The sequence below is a fragment of the Carassius auratus genome, chromosome 36, assembly GCF_003368295.1.
Source record: "Carassius auratus strain Wakin chromosome 36, ASM336829v1, whole genome shotgun sequence".
Lineage (NCBI taxonomy): Eukaryota > Metazoa > Chordata > Actinopteri > Cypriniformes > Cyprinidae > Carassius > Carassius auratus.
Window position 1 is genome coordinate 14,580,878 of NC_039278.1, and position 22,548 is coordinate 14,603,425.

The 22,548-nt window shown below is 38.2% G+C and overlaps 1 protein-coding gene across 1 annotated transcript in view; it reads left to right on the forward strand.

The window, feature by feature from the left end:
• Positions 1-954: 954 nt before the first annotated feature.
• LOC113055381 (signal-induced proliferation-associated 1-like protein 2) overlaps positions 955-22,548 on the forward strand; it is a 64,967-nt gene continuing 43,373 nt past the window's right edge. Inside the window, 1 exon segment of the mRNA XM_026221655.1 lies at positions 955-1,100. The gene's annotated coding sequence lies outside the window, so the exon portion shown is untranslated.

Here is a 22,548-nt window from a genome sequence, read left to right on the forward strand (position 1 = left end):
ATAAATGCTAAAATCACAACAAATGATATTTGGGAGTGGATATTTCATGCCACTTATAGGGAACACTGTGTGACAATGGAACGAAATTCATCAAAGACTGCAAATATTCTGTGTAAACAAATATATGTTGTGAAAATTAGTGATTATATAATCTGTTGATGCCATGGTAAAATGACTTTACATGATAGTATATGACTTTTATTTCTTTTACGTTTTACTTTAACTTAAATTTTAAGTAGCCTACACACTTAAATGCAGTATTTAATTAATACCAAAGACTTAAAGGGATTTTGTAAATACTCAATAATGATTTCCATGCATTATGCACTGGATTCACATCCATTCCACTGTTGCATAATTTTGCCTCTAGGCAACAAACACATTAAGCAAATCCTCATTAAAATTGTTTATACTTTCAAACATCACTTAAAATGTGAATCATATTTTTTGATGTGTGAAAATCACCAAAAATATCCTTTAGAGCAAAATTGTCTCCTCATAACGAATAAGTTCAAATGACCATGATGATGTAGTTAGCGTGAGCAAGTCAAAGCTTTTTACTTGTTTGCTAAATGTCATCTCTTCGTTATTAATGGCTGTCTAATATGCATAATGTGCTTTTTACTCTGAGGCAATTTCGTGGATTAAATGAGCGTTTACAATTTAGAAATGCATAAATCAAAATGTAATTTAAGAAGTGGACTTTTTTGAACGTATTCATCCATAAAAACGGTAGTAACTGCATCTTTTGCACAGTAAATGCGATTTTCTCCTTGTCAGACATAAATGAGTCTCACAACATTGTCCCAAACAGCCCCTTTAAAGTCACAGGGCGAGATTGACAGGCCAGATAGCAAATGATACGCCTCTATCACAGGAGGCGTGGCTCTGTCTGCCCCACGGCGAATCAGCGAGCAGCACAGGCGGGGTTTGTGCCGGTGGGGCTGTCAGTCAGCCGCTCGCTGCGTCCTGTGTCGAGTTGTGGCGCTTCTATTGTGGAAGGCGCGTCTCTTTGGGAAATAACGCGTGTATTGACACAGGGAATCGTTGCTTTGTATCATTTTTACATTCAATTGGATTGTCGTTTCGTGCTTGGCGAGGTAAGATGACAAACAACTGAATTTATCTGTTGTATAATTGAACTTGTTCTGAAATAAACTTTTTCTCAAACTCCGCGGAGTTTAGTGGGGTTTGTCCACACAGATCCATCCGGGTCCACAGCGCGTGTTTTTTGTTTTAACAAAAGATGCTTTTAGCAAAGCAGGGGAAACTGCTTTGTTTTAGGTAAAGTTTATTTGGTTTTAAAATATGTGCCGCTGCTAAGGGAGTTTAGTAACGTTAGTGTTATTCAATCCAGTGTTTGGGAATAGGGGAGTTAAAAAGCATCCTACAATAACATTACCTTAATACATGTGATTGCACTCTAGGAGTTGTAGCTACATTATGTGATTTGTGTGAAATGTTGAATATTTATTCGCTTTGTCGTTTTCTTTGCACTTTAAAACTTGATAGATCGATAGTTCACTCAAAATTAACAAGGTCTTCATTTACTCCCCTTCATTTCATTTCATTTCAGACCCTCATGGTGACTTACATTCTTCCGTAACACACAAAAGTAATCGACACGAGTCGTTATAGGCCTATATATTCCAAGTCTTGTGATGCCACGCTATATCTTTATGTGAGGAACAGGCCAAATTTTAGTCGTTATCCACCCGTCATCCGCTTTATTAAACGCTGCTACCGAATTGTTCAGTCAGTGAATTGAACTCCAGATTCGGATCAGTCTGATTCATGAACAAATCATTCACCGTGTCCGAATTTGCCTACTCCCCTGCTGTATTATAAGCAGAAATCAGGAGCATGACACAATGCGCAGTTTCATGAAACCCTGTGAACAATACCTGAATGACCTACCCTGTGAATTACCATCGTCAACTGTCACATGACAATAACAACATGAGAAGTGTAGCCTAGGTAGCCTACATTTGGATTATGTTAATAATAATGCATTATTATATTATTAAGTTTTCAAATGAAGTAGGCTAATTTATTAATGAGTATGTGGGTTTGGATGCATTCTATGGTTCGAAGTGTAGAACAAGTGATCACTTTGCTATCCCTTAAGGCTGATAAGCTATTACGAGAAAAAAAAAAAAAAAAAAAATATATATATATATATATATATGTGTGTGTGTGTGTGTGTGTGTGTGTGTATTTATACTGCAGACAAAAAAAGCCTTTAATTTCATTTTTTTTTTTTTAATTCAGACTCACTTTTTCACAAATTGTGTATGGCTGATTCTCCAATGAACTTGCCAAGAAGTGCTAGGGCAGATATCACAATCTTCATTGAATTATAACTTAATTTTTTCCCCCTCACACAAAGGTATAGTAGGCCTTCAGGCAAGTTGAAAAATAACACACAAGTCACAGGGACTATTTTTGTTAAATTTATGCTGATTTTGTGCCATCTTTGAAGTGTTGTTATTTATTGGCATTAGATGAAAAAAAATTTTTTATCTCCTATCTCCACAGAAGAAAGTCAGTCATACAGGTTTGAATGACTGTATAGTTGTTCATTTTTGTGATAACTATTCCTTGAAAGCCTTCAGTCTACAACAGATCCTATACATTTTCAGTTTGAAACAAGGGAGTTTTGTGATTGCCAAAAGGAAATCAGTCATTTTAGTACAAATGATTATCTTCAATCTTATATCGAAAATGCTGGTCTTCATCCTAAGAGAGATCAACTGAAAGTACTCATTACTCACTGGTGTTGAAAACCCTGCAATGGTCCGAAATGGCATGGTCTCACATAATTTGTTTAAAAAAAAATGCTTAAAGAAAATTAGTTTTTCATCAGTAACCTTGGTAGCCAAATGTTGCTTCGAACATCTTGGCAGTCTACCCAGTAAATCTGCGGTCTTATTTCATCTCCTGGGTTTGGAGGTTTTGATGCCCAAATTGGAGGGGTTTGTGTGCTTTTCAGGCTGAAACCCTTTGTAGCTCCGCTGTCTTTGTTTTAGGCACATCCATTATTCAAATTCAAGCAAATACTTTGTTCTCATCTGTTAGAAACTGAGTGGCATGTAAATGAAATGTCTTCATCAAATGGAGACAACAGATATCTGCCCAAATGTCTTGTTGCATGTCAGATGAGGTGCAGATGGCTCTGAATGCTTATCTAATGAGTTTGCTGTATATTTTATTGTTAATTTAATTATCAAAACTCCAATGTAATTATGTTCAGTCTAGCTAAATTCAGTCAGAAACACTTGGGGGCCAACCAAGAAACACATCTGTGTCCTGTTGTTTTCAGCTTTAAAAATGTTGTGCTGTTTCTGTGAAATGTTCATATTCTCACTTAAATGGGAATATACTGCTTTAAACCTCTGAATGAATAGACATGCTGCTTTTTGTGGTCAATTGAAACCCCCTCAGGGTGGATTAGAAGTCAAACACCCCAAATGTCTGACAGCAGGGAACCCGTCAAAATCACTTTCCTTTCGCTCAGATATGAGGTTTCAAATCAATGGCCTTTGTGTCGCTACCACTGACAGAAAACAGGCCTGAGGGCGATTAGTTTGTGTTAGCAGATTAATTTCCCCTCTCTCGGTGTCCTGGCAGGCACCTGTCAGCACTGAGGGACTCTTCACGTGGACCCTGTGGGACTTTTCAGTTGTCCCGACATAGTGCGGTCAGGGTAATTAAGTCTTGGATCTTTTCTTTGCGACTCTCTGGTCTCGTCCCTCTGGCTTTATACCTACCTTGAGATCTTAGGAAAAGATCAGCAGATGTTTTTCAAGTGGTTAGTGCAATGCAATTCAGCAAATTATATTAGATGCAGCTGAGTCTAAGTTTGCCCTAGACTGACCGTTGATTGACTTATCTAATTATTGCAAGACCCGGTTGACCCTAGTGAGCAAATCAGAAGACGCCTCCCCCTTTTCATTGTTCATAGGCGACTGTGTTAGTCCGGTGTGGGTGGTTGTGAATGTTTGTGTCTGGCTCCTTGGGAGGAGGACTCGGTTGTTTCCTCTGTGCATCTCTGGTTCCCTAGGGATGGTAAACAATCAGAGCATATTTGAGCGCCCAGATTCTGCAAAGTGGGGCAGATTATGTGCATAGTTTTCATAATTCACAGATAATGGAAAGGAAATAAGTTTGGATGTGGTTCAAGTTTACCAAATCAAGGTCAGGAGTTGAGAACACCTTGGGGAACAAGATCCAAATGGCTTAATTCGAAGACTAAACAGTCCCTGCTCTAAGCGTGACCTCTTTCTAAAAGAGTTTGTCTTTTGCTTCTCTCGAAAAGGAAGTATTTAATTATCTCGAGACTCGGATCGGATGTTCTAGTTCCAAAGCTGTTTGCCCGTCTGTAAACTCCTAAAATAGTCACTCATGTCCATGCAAGACCCTCTTTGTTCATTGATTTATTGTGAGATTATTTTCTCAGAAGAACAGAATGGTTGAATAATCATCTGGAGATCAAGAAAAGCTTTTGAAATGACTGCTGGTAGCAAAATTTGTTCTTTTGAAGTAGAGTCTGAGAAGAAGATGACAAAGGATACATTGTTATATTTTTTTAATTTTATATATATTTTTTCTTTTTTCACTGATGGATAGCATCAGGAGAATGCATGGACACAGACAGGGATTAGCTATGGCCATCTGTTGCCCGAGGAATCAATAGCCAGACCTTTCTCAGCTTCCCTGCATGGGTACAGGAAAGGATCACTGCACCACTCCATCAACTTCAGTTTGGCCGAGAGTGACCTCGGATACTCCCTTTATATCGAGTGCTCGATCATACACTGACATCTTAAACAGGACAACGACTCCCACTCTTCCAGTACCCTGCATGACTTGCAAATTTCCTGTTAAGATGAACAATTGCTTTAAAGTACTCAGTTGAATGTTCAGCAGCCAACTGCTTATGTCAGTTCTTAAACTTTACAAATGTGCTTTTTAACAAGGCTGCCATATTGGACACTCATTTGTTAGTGTTTTCCTACATTTTCTGTTAAGCTTTCTCTACTCATTCTAAAATATTTACTTGTTATTTGGTGTCCCAGCGGACACTTACATTGCAAGAAAAGGTTTCCTTTTAGTTGGCCATTGAGTTCCCAGCTATTTTCTTCCTTCACCCTTTCTCTGTTGTGGCTCTTTTTGAAGGTGTCGACACAATGGAGTATCTTCTTTTGACACTTCCGCAGCCTGGAGGTTTGGGGATTCGGTTTACAGGTTGATATAGAGTAAAACATTTCATCCTTACTGCGGTAGACAACCCTATAGAGCTGATGCCAACTCTGACCACCCTCCTCACTTCTGCCTGAGTGACTTTCCTGACATTCCTGGCAGAATTACCTGGCCTTAGCACCCTGCATTTATGAATCCAAGACATTGTGTGGCTGGTAGACTAGAAAAAACAAGTGTATGAGCATTAGTTTGTGTTGATACTCTGTATGTTGTTTCATGCCAGGGTTTGCTATGAAGCATGGATGTGTTATCTCAGAACTTAAAGGTCAGGCTTTAGGTGTTGTATTGCAGTCATACGACTTTAGCAGAACTGTTAAAGATCATCACAGAAGGAGGAAACTGCCTGGTATATGAGTGCTGGAAATTTGACAGAAGACCAAGGCTTGTACTGGAAACTTTAATGGATCTAATGGTTCTGTTATTATATTACCAAATGACTTCTCTTTTATTTTCACATCCGCATTAGAGCTGCATGATTAATCAAATGTGATTGTCATGTGAATTTTGTTAGTGAAGCAATTTCTGTAATCAGCAGTAGTGGTCGACCAATATATTGCCAAGGCTGTTATACTGGCTGATATTTGCCATTTTTCAAATATCAGCATTGGGCGATAAGTTTTTCTGCTTGACCAATGTGTTCGAGGCAGGACTATTATTTTGACAGCACTGAAGGCAGGCTGACGCGCAGTGCCTGACACTCTCTCTCTCTTGTTCATTGACATCTTTAACATTTCTGCCTAACATGGATAGAAGTCTGTCTAATAATCAGATAGAATGGTTAAACAAAGGAATTCATGTATACAGAAAGTATTATAAGGATTGCTTTTATATTAGGTCTATTAGTAATAGAAAGGCAAACATTGTAATACTTTCTCATTTGCCATCAGCCTTAAGCAAATACGAATTTATATAATTTAAACAAATCTTTGAATGACCTATGAACATTTAATTTCACAAACCTTGCTAACTTGTGAAGTGTGCATTTTTATCCAGCATGATCACGTGCTCTTTGTGTGATGGTCAGTCCGTGTGAATTGAAGACGTTAAACTTTAAACTCGTGATTTTAAATTATGCTGCGCTTTATGCATTTGTTCACTGTCCTATTCATGTCATTTTCTCTGTGTTCTGTATGTAAAATGAGTGTTACGCATGAGATACGCAGGACAATCGCAGCTTCTGTCTAATCATGATTTCAATTCCATTTGAATTAATCGTGCAGCCCTAATCCACATACAGGATTGCTCTTCAATGTTCTACCTAATCCAATACTCTCCATTTTAAAGGAATAACTCATCAAAAAGTTTCCTCAACAACATTTTGTTGTATGACTTGCCTTCATTGGAACACAGAACAACAAGATATTTATCCAAGATAAGTGTGTTTTTATAATGTATCAAAATTGTATATAATATTTAATAGCCTACAGCCCCTGCCTCATAATAACCCCGCCATCTTGGACCATTCCCTCTTTTCTGACTAATGCAAAGGCCCATGGGAAAGAGAGCCAGGCTGCTGGCAATCCCTATCAGATGCATGGAGCCATCTGCCTCTACACCTGACACTCTAACACTCACTTCCATCCATCCAGTTGGGTCTCAACCCCACCAAATGCCTTTTCCTGATTAACAATGGTTTCATTTCAAACCCTTTCACTCTGGCTTATACATTCCCGCCATCCTTTGGGATCTTCCCTTTTCCTTTCCACCTGTTCCGTGAGCGTAACCTCAAGTGACAAGCTGCTCAATATTTAAAATGACAAACGCTACGAAAAACAAGAGCACTGGAGTGCAGCGACTGCATTGGGTTCTGCGACATTTGTTTCCATGTGGGGATTTTGTTTCGAGTTGGGGACCAAGATTGAAATAGCAGTAGATAGATTTCCACAGTTCCACTTTGGCTGAACCGAATCTCATTCAAGCATCTATGCTCATTGTGAGAGGAGGAGATTTTAGGACGTTGGCTGACGCACACAGGGCCTTCTCCCTCTGGCTTCTCTCTCTCTGTCTCTCTCTCTCTCTCTCTTTGAACCAGATCTCTGTTCTCAGTGGGACTAATATGACTCTCGCACTTGCTAAGTGGACTCTTTGGAGGTTTCCACCACAAAGAGGGACTTCAAATGGGGACAGGCGAATCTACATGAAGTGTTTCGAAGACATAAGCATCCCCATCTCTCTGTCCGTTGGGTGGGTGGAAACATCAAACCTTGAGCCTTTCATTAACATCAGCAGACTGAGCCAAGCTCTTTCACAATTAGATTTTTTTTTTAATTTCATAAAGTAGGGGGAATTGCTGCAGAAGCCTTCAGGGTGAAAATTTGAGGAATGTCACCTCTTAACAAGTCTGTAATTGGTTCTCAGATTTCTTCGATTCTACCTGGAGAAACATGGTATGACTAATCAAATGATTGACGGGGAGCTGAAAAAAAATGAATTATGTGCACAATAAGGCCTTGCATAAGGTTAACAGCTCCCGCCAAGTGTTCAGAGAACAGTGGCTGTGTTGTACCTGTGTCGGTTGTCATGGAGGCGTGTCCCAAAGCAAAGAAAGCGATAAAGGCTGCTCAGTACCTGTGAAGTCTGTTTTGCAATGTTTACCCTTCATGATTCATGATTCACCATTTCATTATCTTGTCTTGACTGCTCTGCTCTTTTGCCCTAATTCAGATTCTGCTCAAATTCATCATTGTCTTTTTGACGGACAGTAAAGATGCACAGTAGACCGCTTGCAAGGTGGAGGATGGCACATCGGTCTCCTTCACTTTGCATCATTGTTGTGGCTCATTAGGCATTAGCTTCTTCTAGCGTATTTGCGCAATGATTAAATGCATTGTATGCTAGACAGCGCCCCCTCCACAATGCAAGTCGAGTGGAAAGCTTATTATTTTTGCCCTACTTATTATTTTCTCCTTGCCAGGCCTGGATGTATAATTCCCATGACAGTGGGGTTGTTTATCAGTCATGCGTGTACAAGGACGATTAAATGCATGTAATAATCAGGACTCTTAATGTTAGAAATCTTTAAATTGAACTTTATATAAACACATATTTCAGGACTCTGTCTTTGGCTGCATTGTTGTGGACAGGACTGTTTCAGGCAGTCTTACGCTATGATCACAGTCTGTCCTTGCTACAGTATATCTCTCATCTGAGTACTAAATATGTACTGTGGAGATTTAGTATGGCACTTCTAGATGTAGTTTACATATGTTGGTCATAATCAGCAAGGCTATTTGTGGCTGAAACAGCTGTTGTTTGTTGCGGCAGTGGTATAGCTGCTGCTATTCTGCACACACAGCAAACCCTCACAGCCCTTTAATAAATCATAACCATTTTGTCTAAGAAGGTAATAATTCAACATGCCCCAGTCTATTCACTTATAAATGTTTTTTTTAAAGACTTTTCTTTTTTCGGACTAAAGGCTAAGTCCATTCTTTTTAAGATGTGTCAATACTTTCTATCCCAGTATAATGTGGAGCGGTAACTTAATTTTTGCTGTTCGTTGTCTTTTCTTTCTTTCTTTTTCTTATCTTTGGTTGATTAAATAAGTGGCCTGAAAAGCAGTGGCATGATTTTAGGGTGCAAATACTGGTAAAAAGCTTTTTGGAAATATATTGTTTTTCAGTTATTTTTCGGTGCCACTGTTCACAATCACAAATTTTACCTTTAAAATAACAATTGTAGAAAACTTTTCTTGCCCCCGGTTTGGTGAAGATAGTGGTGAAGGTGACGTCCTGTGACCTTCTACTGGCCACTTCAGCAGGGACAGATGGACAGGTTTATTCTGGAGGTCAATGTGCCTCTTTCCCCAGGGTTTCCTATTTTTCAGTCTTATTGATCTCGTCTCATCAATGGATGTGTCCACATTGGTTTGGAATGAATACTGTTGCGTATGCTTCAGTCATTGTGCTGAATTTCAGCAAGGTCACCTTTAAGCCCTCCTAGTTTGTTTGGGTGCCTCAAGGGTTTAACCAGTGAAGGTCATAGAAGAGACCTCTTAATATTATATTTAAAACCAATTTATAATTTTATTAGTATTTTCAAATTGATCCTTACACTTTGATTGGATGATCTATGTATGAGTCGCTGTATTTTAAACATTTAGCAACAAAGAGCTGTTACCACCAGTTTGTGAAAGCAATAATCCATTTGAAACTTTGGTTTACACTGGATTGCTAATGTTAAGGGTGTTTTAGGCTCATTGTATCTTGCATGCCTCGTGACTTATTACTTTATTGTGCATGCTTCATTATGCGCACCACTGACCCATGTAAAATCGGGCAATGCCATATTATTCATCCAATTGTGAAAAATCTATATGTAGCACCATTTAGAGATAAACATGGAGAAACAAAGGGATTAACTCAAAAGAGGTTAATGGTTCACAATCTGATGACCTGTGCTTGCTGTTGGGTAATACCCCCAGATCCATAGGCCAGACCCCAGACAATGTGTTGTTTCCATAGGTTTTTTGGTGGGGGTGAGATGGTTGACCTGTTGTCCTCCAGATAAGAAGAGCAGATTAGTGTCTCTCCCAGCATTCCTTCTTCCCACTGTAGCAAATGTGATGCCACAGTAGGAATCCTATGGGAATTTCTAGTAACACTATGGATCCTTTCTTTTCCACAGGTTTTCTCTTTTCTCTTTTTACTTTTAATCTCACCCATCATTCTCCGCCTTTACAACTGAAATAAGATGTTAGGCTTCATGATTTTCTGGAAGCTCCTATGACCTAGAAAATTAGAGACATTTGTGCAGGAAATTATGGGTGTGATTATGGTGGCAGGAAATGGCTGTCGGCAATTAAAAAAGATGAGGAGAAAACACGTGTTGCCTTGAGACGCAGGTGCAGCCTCCAGACTCTTCCGTCAGCTCTCCTCACATTAAAATAAAGATAACAACTCTGTGTTTGTCGGAAAGGGTTGTGGGTGATCAAAGACCTCGCTTGATCCATTTTCGGACACCTAAATGTCATCTAACGCACTAGATTAGTAGTTTCAGTTATGCGGATCGTTCTGGCTGAACATTTCAAAATGGTGAAGTGATGACAGATGTTCAGGAAGTGTTGATCTGCCATGCTTTGTCTACTCACAAACAAAAGATAAAATTTTCACAAGCTGTAAAAGAAATCTACCTACATTTTTGAGAGATTTCCTGTTGTTAGGTTTTATTTTTTCATTCTAGGAAGTAATAAATGCAGATCTAGATGTTCTCCTGTAACTGTGGGATTAAGTTCATGGAATTTGAGAACTTTTCTCTGCTAATGAAAACGAGAATCCAGGGTAGTATATCGCTCTGATTTTAAAACATGGACCCTCTGTAGTTGTTGTGATTTTAATGCTGATCTTGGTTCACCTTCTTCTTTGTGTATGTCACACCGCACTACCAATCTCACATCGGCATGAAAGGGCAGCTGTTGTCTTCGACCTTTTGCATGTTCGACAATCTTCACTCTTTTATTGTCTTCCATCAGTTCAGTTGACTAGCCTATGTTTCAATAACACAATTATTTCTATAAAATCTTTAGTCACGGGAATGATGGGATTTTTACGAGCCAGACGTGTCATTTGTACAGACGGCAGTGTATTTGCCTGTCCACGTGACCTGCTTGGTTCGTTTAATTGTTTTTTTGTAATAGATCATGTTGTGAGATGGAGATTGAGAGGAGAAGAGTTCGACAGCTAGAATATGCATGAATGTGCAGCTTTTAGGGTCTAATGAGCCACTGAGCTTGCAGCCAATCAGGCGCTGCAGTTCAGCCAGTTCGGCCTGTTTTATGTATTGAATGAGCTTTGATGTGTGAGAGAACGTGTATTGTTTCTTGTACTTGGAAGGAGGAAGAGGTTATTGTTACGGTTAGACGTTTCACTTCAGGGCACTGATGTGTTGTGTGTTTTGGTGTGAATGTGTTTCTTGAGTCTAATGCCTTTTTCTGACTCAGCTAGCAGAGTGCTGCTTCAGCTCACTGGAGCCTATAGATGCACACACACACACACACACACACTTAGCATTCACCCCAGCCTGACTTCATACATCCCATTCAAACACCAGGCATTACTTTATCAGTCATTCCCAGCTGGGGCAATTTAAGTGTGCTTCAAGTCGGTTAGAAAATGTTATGTCTTTTCTTGTAATGATTAATTCTGTTATTTTTTATTTTTTTATATTCTATTTTATTTTGTATTTTACTAATATTGTAATTTATCATTCAAAACTTTATATATTCTCTATCTTTTATTTTTATTTAATTCACATTTTTATAATGCAGTTCAGTTGAGGAGCAAAGTTGCACCTCACTTTTGGAGCTTTTGCTTCCCATGCAGCTTCTAACTAAATAACACCTCCTGTGCGACTATATTTTATATATATATGTATTCATCACTCATATTTCCTGCATGATTCACTCATAGGAATTTGTGTGCCCTCATTAACCTTACCTGAGCAGCAAGTGATGATTCCAGTCCTTGTCTTCTGTGATGTCTTGAATCATATCTTGTTCAGATTCAAAATGAGGTTTTAGATATAGTTTAACATGGAAATACCAGATATCAGTCATATTTTAAATTACATCCAAAATACATGTACATCTGCTTTTTCAGTGCCTCTAACCATGTGTGTTGCATTTTTAAGATTCTGTGGGAAGTAAAAAATTGTTCAGCTTTTAAAACCATGTCTCAAGACCCCTGTGATCTGTCCTGTTCAATTTCATCAGTTGTGCTCCATCTATCCAAGAATGCATTCTGTGTCCTTTCCAAACAGATTTTTGGAGGGAACACAAAGGTCTGAAACCCTGTACTGTGCCTGTATACAATTACTCTCCCGACTCTAACCAATCAAACAAAAGGTATTTAAAATATATACATTTTTTTATTTTAATATATTTTAAAATGTAAGTTATTTCTATAATTGCAGCTGAATTTTCAGCAGCCATTACTTCAGTCTGCAATGTCATGTTACTTAAGAAATCATTCTGATATGCATATTTGGTGCTCATATTTTTTATGGAAAAATTTATTAGTATAATTTTTTTTAAGGATTCTTTGAAGAGTATAATGTTCAAAAGATCAGATTTCTCTTAACATGTCTTTACTCTCACTTTTGAACAATTTAATGCGACTTGCTGAATAAAAGTATTCATTTCTTTCCTAAAAACTCAAAATAATAACTGACCCCATGTATGTTTAGAGATGGATCAGATGTTTTAGTATGTTTGAAATGGTTCAAAATTGGATTCAGAAAAATCCCATCTTGGATGTTTTTGTTGTTTACATGCAACAAAGTCCTGAACAAATTGGCTGGTAAAATGCAGGCACTCGATAAGATTCAGTTTCTGCCTCTCCTCCTCCTCCTCCTCCTCTTCTTCCCTGTTTTGCCTTTCATCTGCACGGAGGCTCATGAGATCATTAACGGATCTTATTCTCAGTGGATTTCAGAAGTCAGAGGTCAGCCGTCTTCAGAGATGTCGCTCACTGGGCCTGGAGGTTTTGTTCCCATGTGGAAGAACGGATCTTATTCATGCTGTGTTTATTCCCTGAATGCCAAGGAGAACCATGAGTGAGGAATGGATGGAGGGAGAGAAGGAAAGAGAAAGGGACAGGCAAGCACAGCTGGGCAACCAAGTGAGGACAGTTTTATTTCAGAGAGCCAGTGTGGTTTGTAATGTGAAGAAAAGAGCCATGGGAATACTTCACAACGACCAGAGGACCGTTCCTGTGTGTGTTTGTCTTTTTCTTCCTCTCTTCATCTGTTCTGTCTTCATCTTTCGCTCTCATTTTAGCTCCCTTTTTGTCATTTTAAAGCGATAGTTTGCACAAAAATAAAATCTTTCATCATTTACTCACCTTCATGTTATTTCAAACCTGTATGACTTTCTTTCTTCTGTGGAACATAAAGGAAATTTGATATTGTTTGGAACCCAACGTTCCTCAAAACTTTTTTTGTGTGTGTTCTTGGTCTCCAAAATTACCATAAAACCGGTCCATGTGATTTGTAAGTGTTCCGAAGCAAAATCATATATTTTTGTGAGGAAGGGAAGATTTTCAATGAATGATGATTATATGGACTATTTGTATGATACTTTAATGGTGCTTTTTTGTCATACATAAGCTTGACAGCCCCAGTCGTCAGTCACTTTTGTTTAGTTTTTATTCACTTTTTGTTACATGAAAGAAAGACTAGGTTTAGATCGACATGAGGGTTAATAAATATTACCAGAACTGTCCCTTTGAGTTTCTTGCATGTAATTTCTATTAAAAATCCAGTTATTTTTGAATTTCCATTTGGTAGTGCACAAATTCAAGTTTTTTTACATAAAGTGACTCCTTTATTCTTTCTTTTTATTTTTCCAAACACGTAACTTCTTCGCCAGTGGTGCAGCAGAATAAAGAGGGAATGTGTTCGAGTCTGACTGACATTTGATTGCGAATGAGAAACAGCTGTTTCCATCCCCCTCCGTGTCTCTTGGAGTGCTCGTTCCACAGCAGAGTGAGCAAGCAGCACCCAACAGCTGCACATAGACTCAGCAAGGAACCAAAACAGACAGGTTTTTATGTCTTTATTTAGGAGGAACAACAGGAAGGGAACCAATGAGCAGAAGGTTTCTGGCCTATAGCTGGGCGGTGTAGACAGGGGCAGACGATAGAGCCGTAAACGATGGATGGGCTTACGTTAATACAAGTGACACAAGTGTTTCAGATCTGTTGATGTGACCTAGAGTGCCGGGGCAAAGAATTCACACCTCTACCTCAGGAGCAGCTGTTGCCCATCTCTCTCCTCCTCAATGAGGGGGGAGGGAGGAATGCTGAAGGAATATTCCGGGTTTATTGCGACCTGACGTCTGTTTGCCGTATTTGTGGAGTGCCGACGATTACCTCAGACAATAAATGCGTGCTTACTGTAAACGCATGGTTCGTGTGTTTATAAACACTGAGGGAGATGTTGAAATTATTGCCTGAGGTGGTCAACAGCATGTTAATGGGTGATAGATAGGTTTTTCTTTTTTGATGATGATGATCATAAAATTCTCTCTTGCACCAGTTTAGTGCATAGAGACAAAAATAAAAGTTAATAAAAAAATAGGAATAAATACTGTAGTTAGTAGTATATAAATAATAATAAATTAACACTGGGCTAAACATGCTAAATATAGCACTCTTACTACAAATGGAACAAAAAAAAAAACAAGATGACACTACTCATCTTTATAAAATTAATAAACTAGATAGAAGATTACATAATGTATTGTATTTAATGCATCAAGTCAACATACACATTGCTTGATTATTGATATTATAAAAGTATGTATTAATTTTGTTCATCCTTATTTTTTTCTTTCTTTTAATTTCTTTTAACTGTAAATTGAAAAATAATCTATGTAAAGATACAGTTATGTAAACGAATGTGAATACTAAAAGGTATTTTAGTTATATGTTAATTAAAAGTATAAGAAGTGTGATAGGTATTGCACATGAAACCTTTTGTGGAAATGGTTATTATTTTTTCAGACTTCTGCTACTAGTGGCGCAGAAATGTCACCTTTAATATAAACGTAGTCTCTGTTTATTTGTATTCTGTGTGGAGGAAGGGAGATTTCTTACCCTACAAAGACTTTAACTGTGTTACCTGATACAGAATGGTACAATTCCAAACTAAATTTAAACAGTGCTTTCTAATAAACTTGACGGCAAAGATAAAGACGCAAAGGCCCATTAGAGCGAGCGAGAGAGAGAAGGAATGAGAATAATTCACAGCCTCTCCCTCCTGCGCTTCATCACTGGGGCTTTATGAGGCCACAGGCAGCTATAAACTTTTCCTTTTAATAAAAGCAGCTATTCACGAATTACTCATTATCTGTGTACAAGAGAGAAAAAGAGAATCACCTTTGCAGACGGGGTTTTCGTTTTAAACACGGATGTATGCAGTTCACACTATATAAACAGACATAAACATACAAGCACCTCAGCTGTGTTTCTCCTCAGGGTGCATGGGTTTTATCCTGTCTGCTGCAGATCCAGAAGGCCTTTGGGCTCCTATCAACACATTTAATACCTTACAATAAATGAAAATGCACACAAACATACCTCAGAGCGATATAGAGAGAGTCTGTGTGTTTGTGTAGATACTCTTGTCAAGTGTGGGACAAGTAAAAGGTCCATCCATTGATTGTGATTGAGGATCAGTGAGAAGTGTGTGTGGTTAAGCAAAACTTTCATTTCAAGTTAACCTTTAAAATAAACTTGAATTTGGATTGGATTTGAGTTCCTGGTCTCATTTTGCACATCTGATCTGCGCAAGTTTTTCCACAGGGAAAATATTTTCCATGATTGATTGTAATAGTTCATTCTGGTTTTGTTCGATTTTTGATATGGAAAACGTGACAAACGAACTTTGATCGGTTGTTTGACATGTTGGTCAAACGGCCTCATAATTTTTTAAAAACTATTAATTTTTTTTTTTCTATTTGACAACAATAATTTACAAAAATGAAATAAGGTTGATTGCATGCTTTCCTGTCTTTCTGCGTATTGGGTTCATGATTAATAATCACGTTGTTTGCATTCGCTAAAACTGATTTGCCGAAAATAAAATGCAGATGGTGAAGGGAATTCAGATTAAAATGAACCAAGTTTAATAAATGCTACAAAAGCACTGTGCATTAATTGGATTATTTAATATTTACATATACTGTAGAACCTTATTGCAAAGTGTTACCATTATTCCTTCTTGATAAATGTATTTATTTTCCTCATTTAATATCCTGTTTTGCTCTGAAATAATTTTAGAGATTTTGAATGCCTTTCATGTTGAATTTAAGATCTATACACACACTCTCTTCCATCTTTAGCCATCTTTGGCTTTTATCTTTTCTATTTGGTTTGATGGCAAACCCGCTTTCTCCACCATAGTAACCCAGCCGAGAGGGAAATGTGCTGTCAATCAAAGAGGCATGAGATCAGAGGTTGCTAGGTAACGGGATAAAACAGACCCCAAACCCCTAACTAAAAACAACAAACTGTGCAAGTGCACATTTCAGAAAACGGCTAATAACATGTTTGGGAAGCTGCTGTGTTTGGCATCTCGCTGGCGTTTGGCCACAGTATCACACAGCAGCTGTGAGAGGAGTTTTCACACTAAACACACTGCTACTTCCAAGCCTTGACTCATACTGAGTGACCTTTACCTTTATAGGGGGTGGGGGGGCTGTCTTTTCAACTCCCTATTGCATAACCAACTCACTAACCATACTGAGGTTAGTGATTATCTGTGATTTAAAAGATTAGTTCACCCAAAAGAACTGAAGTTCTGTCATCAGTTACTCACCTCTTTGTCATTCTAAACCTGCATGACTTCCTTGGAACACAAATGGTAAATTTATGAAGAATATCATGCACAGTTTTTTTCAATATTTTTTCAAGTTTTGACAGATCTGGATCATTAAAGTAGTCCATGTGACTCGTTTAGTAAGTAGGCCTTAGTCATTCAGAAATGGGCTTGGAACAAGATGAAGGGAAGTATGATGACATAATATCCAGTAAAATAGCTTGACTGCAGCATTAAAAACAAGAATTTATTGTTACATATAATTTTATACCCAATATTGCTACTCATTTTCATTTTTCAACCACCACCAAAAGTAGTTCCAAAATAAGTGAAAACCACAACAACCAACTATTCTAAGACTAGCCAGAAATATGTATTAGTTTTATTTCCCCAATTGTTTTTAACTTGTTTATTATTAAAACAAGTTGAAAAAATCTTTAAGTAAAAAAGTCTTGAAGAAAAAGTCTTTAAGTAATAATAATAATAATAATTAATTATAATTATCATCTATAAATTCATATAAGTACATTTTATATATTTTAACTGGGAAATTAGACAAAAATACTTATTAATTTGATTTGAGTTTCTCTTGTATTTTTGTGGATTTTAATTTGCGTCCTTGCAAAATTAAAAGTGTCCAATCAAATAATAGCATTGGAATTAAATGTAAATTTTGAAATGCACTCACTTATCCAGTAGCTCCAGTTCGCTTAGTCTAACTTGCTCTGGGCTTGTCTGTTGGAAACTTTGCAGTGGAGCATGTACAAAGCCGGCTGCAGTGATCCATGAGCACATTAGCCAAGGTGCAGGGAGAATGAAGACGAGTGAGTTCGAGAGAAAGAAAGAGCCTCAACAGAACAGTGCAGCCTGGAAGAGAGAGAAAGACCCTTACAAGCGGTAAGGCCCTGAAGACCTAGAGTTCACCACAATGCACAGAGGTAACTTCAGATGTGCCACTGATTCAGTTGACATGGTAGAGAGAGAACGAGAGGGAGAAGGAAGTTTGGACTGTGTGTCCTTTCCTTACATTTGGACTTGTATAAACAGATTGGGTTAGCCTGACAGAGTGAAGTGTAAATATTCCCCTGGAGACTTGGGGCAGCTGTAGGCAGAGTGAGGCGAGGTATCCTGGGTTTTTGTTGCAGTGGTTCGATCACACTGCATTACTGTCCGGCACTGTGTGCTTGGGGGTTCAGTCCAACTGCACCAAAGGTTCATTCCCATTGTCACTGTCTGCTTAGATGCATTTTTAGTGACGCACAGCCTATACTGACAGGAAGTTTGAGCTGTTCAATGTTTAACTGTGTTTTGGAGTGTATGTAAAGAGCTGATACTGCAGTGTGTGTTAATAGGTCCATCAATCAAACTTTGTATAGCACATTTCCTGTAAACAGAGGAAAACAGATGCAGTATAGTAAATATTATTACTAAGAAGTTTGGCTTCTGGACAACAGATCCAAAGCTGTAACCAAAGCTGTCGTAAGATATGAGAATGTGATATGTTTTAATATCATGCAGTTTTTACGTTTATTAAAGAGATAGTTTACCCAAAATTCTATTATAAATGACTCACCCTCATGTTGAACATGAACACAAATAAAGATATCTGTAATAAAATCTGAGACATTTCTGTCCCACTGTTGACAGTCTAGGCACCTACCACTTTGACGCTTCAAAAAGTTTATAAAGAGGTTGTAAAAAAACGAATCCATGTGAATTCAGTGGTTTACTCCAACTTTTCAGAAAGAAACCTGATAACTTTATATGAACAGATTTAGTTTAGGCTTTTATTAGCATATTTTCATTGATCAGCGAACATAAACAGAAGCTCAACCATACTTGATTGACGCACAAGAACAAACCTCATTACATTTACTATTGGTTACTACTGATATCCCCGCCCCCATACTTGCACCATTGGTTGAGCCACTGTTGATGTGCTGGGCGGGATTCTCAAACAAACAGTAGCGTTTTATTACAAACAATGTTTATACTTAACTTACTAAGGTTACTTTTAGGGTGTACTCGCACTAGGTGTTTTGAGCCGCACCCGGTTCGTTTGACTAGTGTGAGCGCTCAGTGCCACGATTGGGGCCTGGTTCGTTTAGCCAGCCCTGGCCCGGCTGGAAGAGGTGGCCAAGGGCACGATTCGATTGTTTCAATTATTTTTAAATCGAAAAATGGCATATGACTTTTAAAATGGAGTGTGTGAGTATTTCTGTCAGGGCTTGTCTCACTGTTGTTGTCCTCCACTCGCCCTCTGCCACCACAGGTAGTCTTGAGTTCACAGCGCCACAGCATATGGCTCGTACATGGGATTATTCCACCTCTGTACTCTCTGTTACTCTTAAAACTTCTCTTTCTTTCACCCCTCAATAACCCCCAAAACCGAATTGTAGAATAAAAAGCATGTAGAAACCCCTCAGCTGTGGACTCTGTGCCTCTTTGAGGGTTTTTGCATCAATGCAGGTGGACTGAATAGGTTTGGGGGGGTAGGTTGAGTTCAAAGAAGTGGGGGAAAGGGGTTTATCTGACAGTCCGATAACCAATTCCATGGTACCGCTTTTTTTTTTTTTAATAGAAATGCTAATCTGAGTCAGCGGCACTGCTCGTTAGGGACTTTTGTTTGGAGGGCAAAGGGGTCTGGAGAAATGTTGGGGGTTGAGGAAATGAGGTTTGGCTTTCTTTTAATTGTTCTTTCTGTCTATATATGAGTACTTTTATCTTTTCACTTCTCTCTTTATCTTAACCGTGTTTTCAACACACACATTGCCTTAATCAGTAACCAGCATCAATCTTCCATATCAGTGAAGTTTGCGGCCTACACTGAGAATGTATTGATTGGCTGAGGTAAATCTAACGCTGTTTGTGAGAAATAATACATTGCCAGGTACATCTTTGGGTGTGGTTTCCAGGTGTTGGCAGGGTGTTTAATGTCGGTTTGTTAAGCCAAGGCCTTGAGGACGTTTCTGCCGAAATGGATGGATTTACAGCTGTTTTTCTGCAGTAAGGATGTGGCGGAGGACAATTGATCCAAACCTACTGACTGAGCTGATCGGTCCTGACATGACTGCCAATGTGTGCTTAATTTGTATCCGTGACTGCTGTGGAGAAGAATGCGGATTTGTTTGGCGAGTTGCTCTTGTTTGTGTTTGACATTTGTAACGTGCTGGATCACTCTCAGCAGGCTTTTCTGAGGTTAGATGGAGAGCTCTGTAATGTTGAGAATGGTTGCAGTATAATTACATTTAACTGTGTTGGATAGATGCCCTTCAGCAGTGAAAGGGGTGTTTACACTGTTTTTCTTTATTTCTCTGCATTTTGATTGTGTGTTTAGTTACTGAAAGCGTTGAGTGATGGTGTATGTAGTGGGCAGTAGAGTGCTTATGTTAGGAATGGTTCGCAATGGCCAACGAATCATCCATCAACCAACTAGTCCATTATAATTATGTTTTATGATAATTTATTCGGATACAACTGGAAAAAAAAAACGATATATATATATATATATATATATATATATATATATATATATATATATATATATATATATATCTGTGTGTGTTTGTGTCTGTGTGTGTGTGTGTGTGTATATATATATATATATATATATATATATATATATATATATATATATATATATATATATATATATATATATATATATATACAAATTTATATAGTAATAGTTTGGCATAATCATGTTATTATTTTTTCAAAATAATTCAACAAAACATCTTCACTGCTTAATAATTAAAGGAACTTAAATTTATATATTTAAGAGAAACCATGTCTTGAAATTCAGTTGTGTATTTTCTTAAGTTCTAGGTCAAAAATTCTGGTTGCATTCATGATCCAGAAGTAGGTTTCATGTTTGTTCTTATGATGTTGTGGGGGAAAAACACTGATGAAAAAAAAAAAAAAAAAGCTAACTGTTATGATGGCTGCAATACATATGCTAATTAAAATGTAAATATAAAACAGTTGACATGTCCTTTGTTGTTTATGTCAGAGCTCTTTCATCCAATTAAATCTTCTGTATTTTGGCTTGAATTTTTTTGTGCCAGTGCAAATAAGCAAATGATTGGGAAATAAACTGCAAGTAAATAGAAACATTATTTATAATGTTACGAAGTACATTTATATGCGCCTTAAAAGTTTGATTGCACTCAGACTAAAACAATAATTCATCTTTTTTAAATGTTTTAGTCTGAAGGGTGCAAATAAATATTTTATTTAATAGAAGTTAGCCAACAAGGTAGTTTTGCTAATTACTGTAAAAATCATTTGATGTTCGGTGTAAAATCTGGCTCTGTAAAACCAGTTGAGAAGCACAATTCTAAGGGATGCTGGTTAAAGGTCATATTTTTAATAAGCCCGAGGAGCCCAGGTCTTTTATTCAGCAGTGAGTGTGTGTATGCTGGTTAAGGTATTTGGCGGGGATGGTGCAGCAGGGTGTTGGGTGTGTGTGTGTGTGTGTCTGTGTGTGTGTGTTCGGCTGCTGTGAGGAGCTCAGAATGCCAGATGGTGCTTGTTAAACTCAAAAAGCTCTCCCACTCTCGACTCGAGCTCCGCGGTGAGGACCACATGCTGTCTGGAATGACCGGCCTCAATTCAGACAGACAGAATTCTCCAACACCCAAAGCTACCTGCTGCTTCGATTTCTCTCATACAGGCCCTTTCAGCCGCTCTTTCAAGTGCAGCATGTCGTCAGAAACTCCCGGTGAGTGAAGGTTGCCGCTTGAGCGCGAGAAGAAATTAGTTCAGCTTGGGTGGGACAAAGCAGTCCTGCTTCCACAAAGATGCCTGCTGCTGTCCAAGCCATAGTGGAACGACTTGAATGGCAGAAACAAGGAGGCAGTGTGTTTCCACTCTGTAGTCAGTTCTGTGAAAGACCCTCTGCATGTTTCCCCTTACCTTAAAGAAGCCGAGATTTAGAGTTGTGTCATCGATTGCTGTCGAAACTTGCCGTGCATGTGTGAAACAACCAGTCCCTACATGTTTATTTGTGTCTGGTCGTGTCCCGTGAATGTGCTTTTACCCTTTTAGTGTTGTCAGCAGGTGAACCGCAGAAATCGAAACTCCTGTCAGACTTTCAGCATGTTTGTCTTTCGCCCCGCAGCTGTACACGAACTGAGCGAGCTTTTGCTTTATTCAGATTTTAATTAAACGAGGCACTAGGCCGAATCGCCCTTTATGCCAGTCCTAAACCCTCATTGATGAGTGTGAAAAGAAGGATCTGTGTCCTTACAAAAGGCTTACATAAACTCTTAACTCTACTTTTTTTTTTAGCTGCTAGCTGATGAGCATTGTTGAAGTAAGCCCTCTTGGGCCTAGGCCAAGATTTCTGGTATTTAAAGGACTGAAGGGTTGGAGGTTAATTTACCTCATGGCCTTGTTTAAGGTTCCATTACGCAGAAGATTGGTCTCGTTTGCGGTTGATGTGTCATATGGAAGACGTTAAATGGGTTAAAATTAGGATAACTTATCCTTAACACAGCTCATTAGCCAGAATAGTTGGGTTCCTTGTAAAACCGTGAATGTGTGTGCCAAAAGCATACTTACTACGCAAGTGTGAAAATGCTTGGGCTGTGCATTGCAAGTGGCTGGCTTGTTGTACATAATGGCACAGGCTGATATTTCCCTATTTTTTTGTTTGTTTGTTGGGATTGATAATCATATCCACATGGCTAATTAACATAAGTTTTAGCTTGGAATTTTGGAATTTAGCTTGCCTTTTTTTTAAGCTTTGCCTTTCCAGATTCTGAAAATACCAGCAGGGTTTGGATGGTGTTTATTTATTGATGTTTACAAAGAGAAAAATGGAATTAGAGTAAATTTGGTATAAATTTGTGTTAATATAATTTCTGTAATTTTAATGTACTAATACACTAATTTGTGTCTAATTTACTGTAATTACATAGTGAGTAGTCTTATGTATTTTCATCACCAGTAGTGGTTCCATTTGCT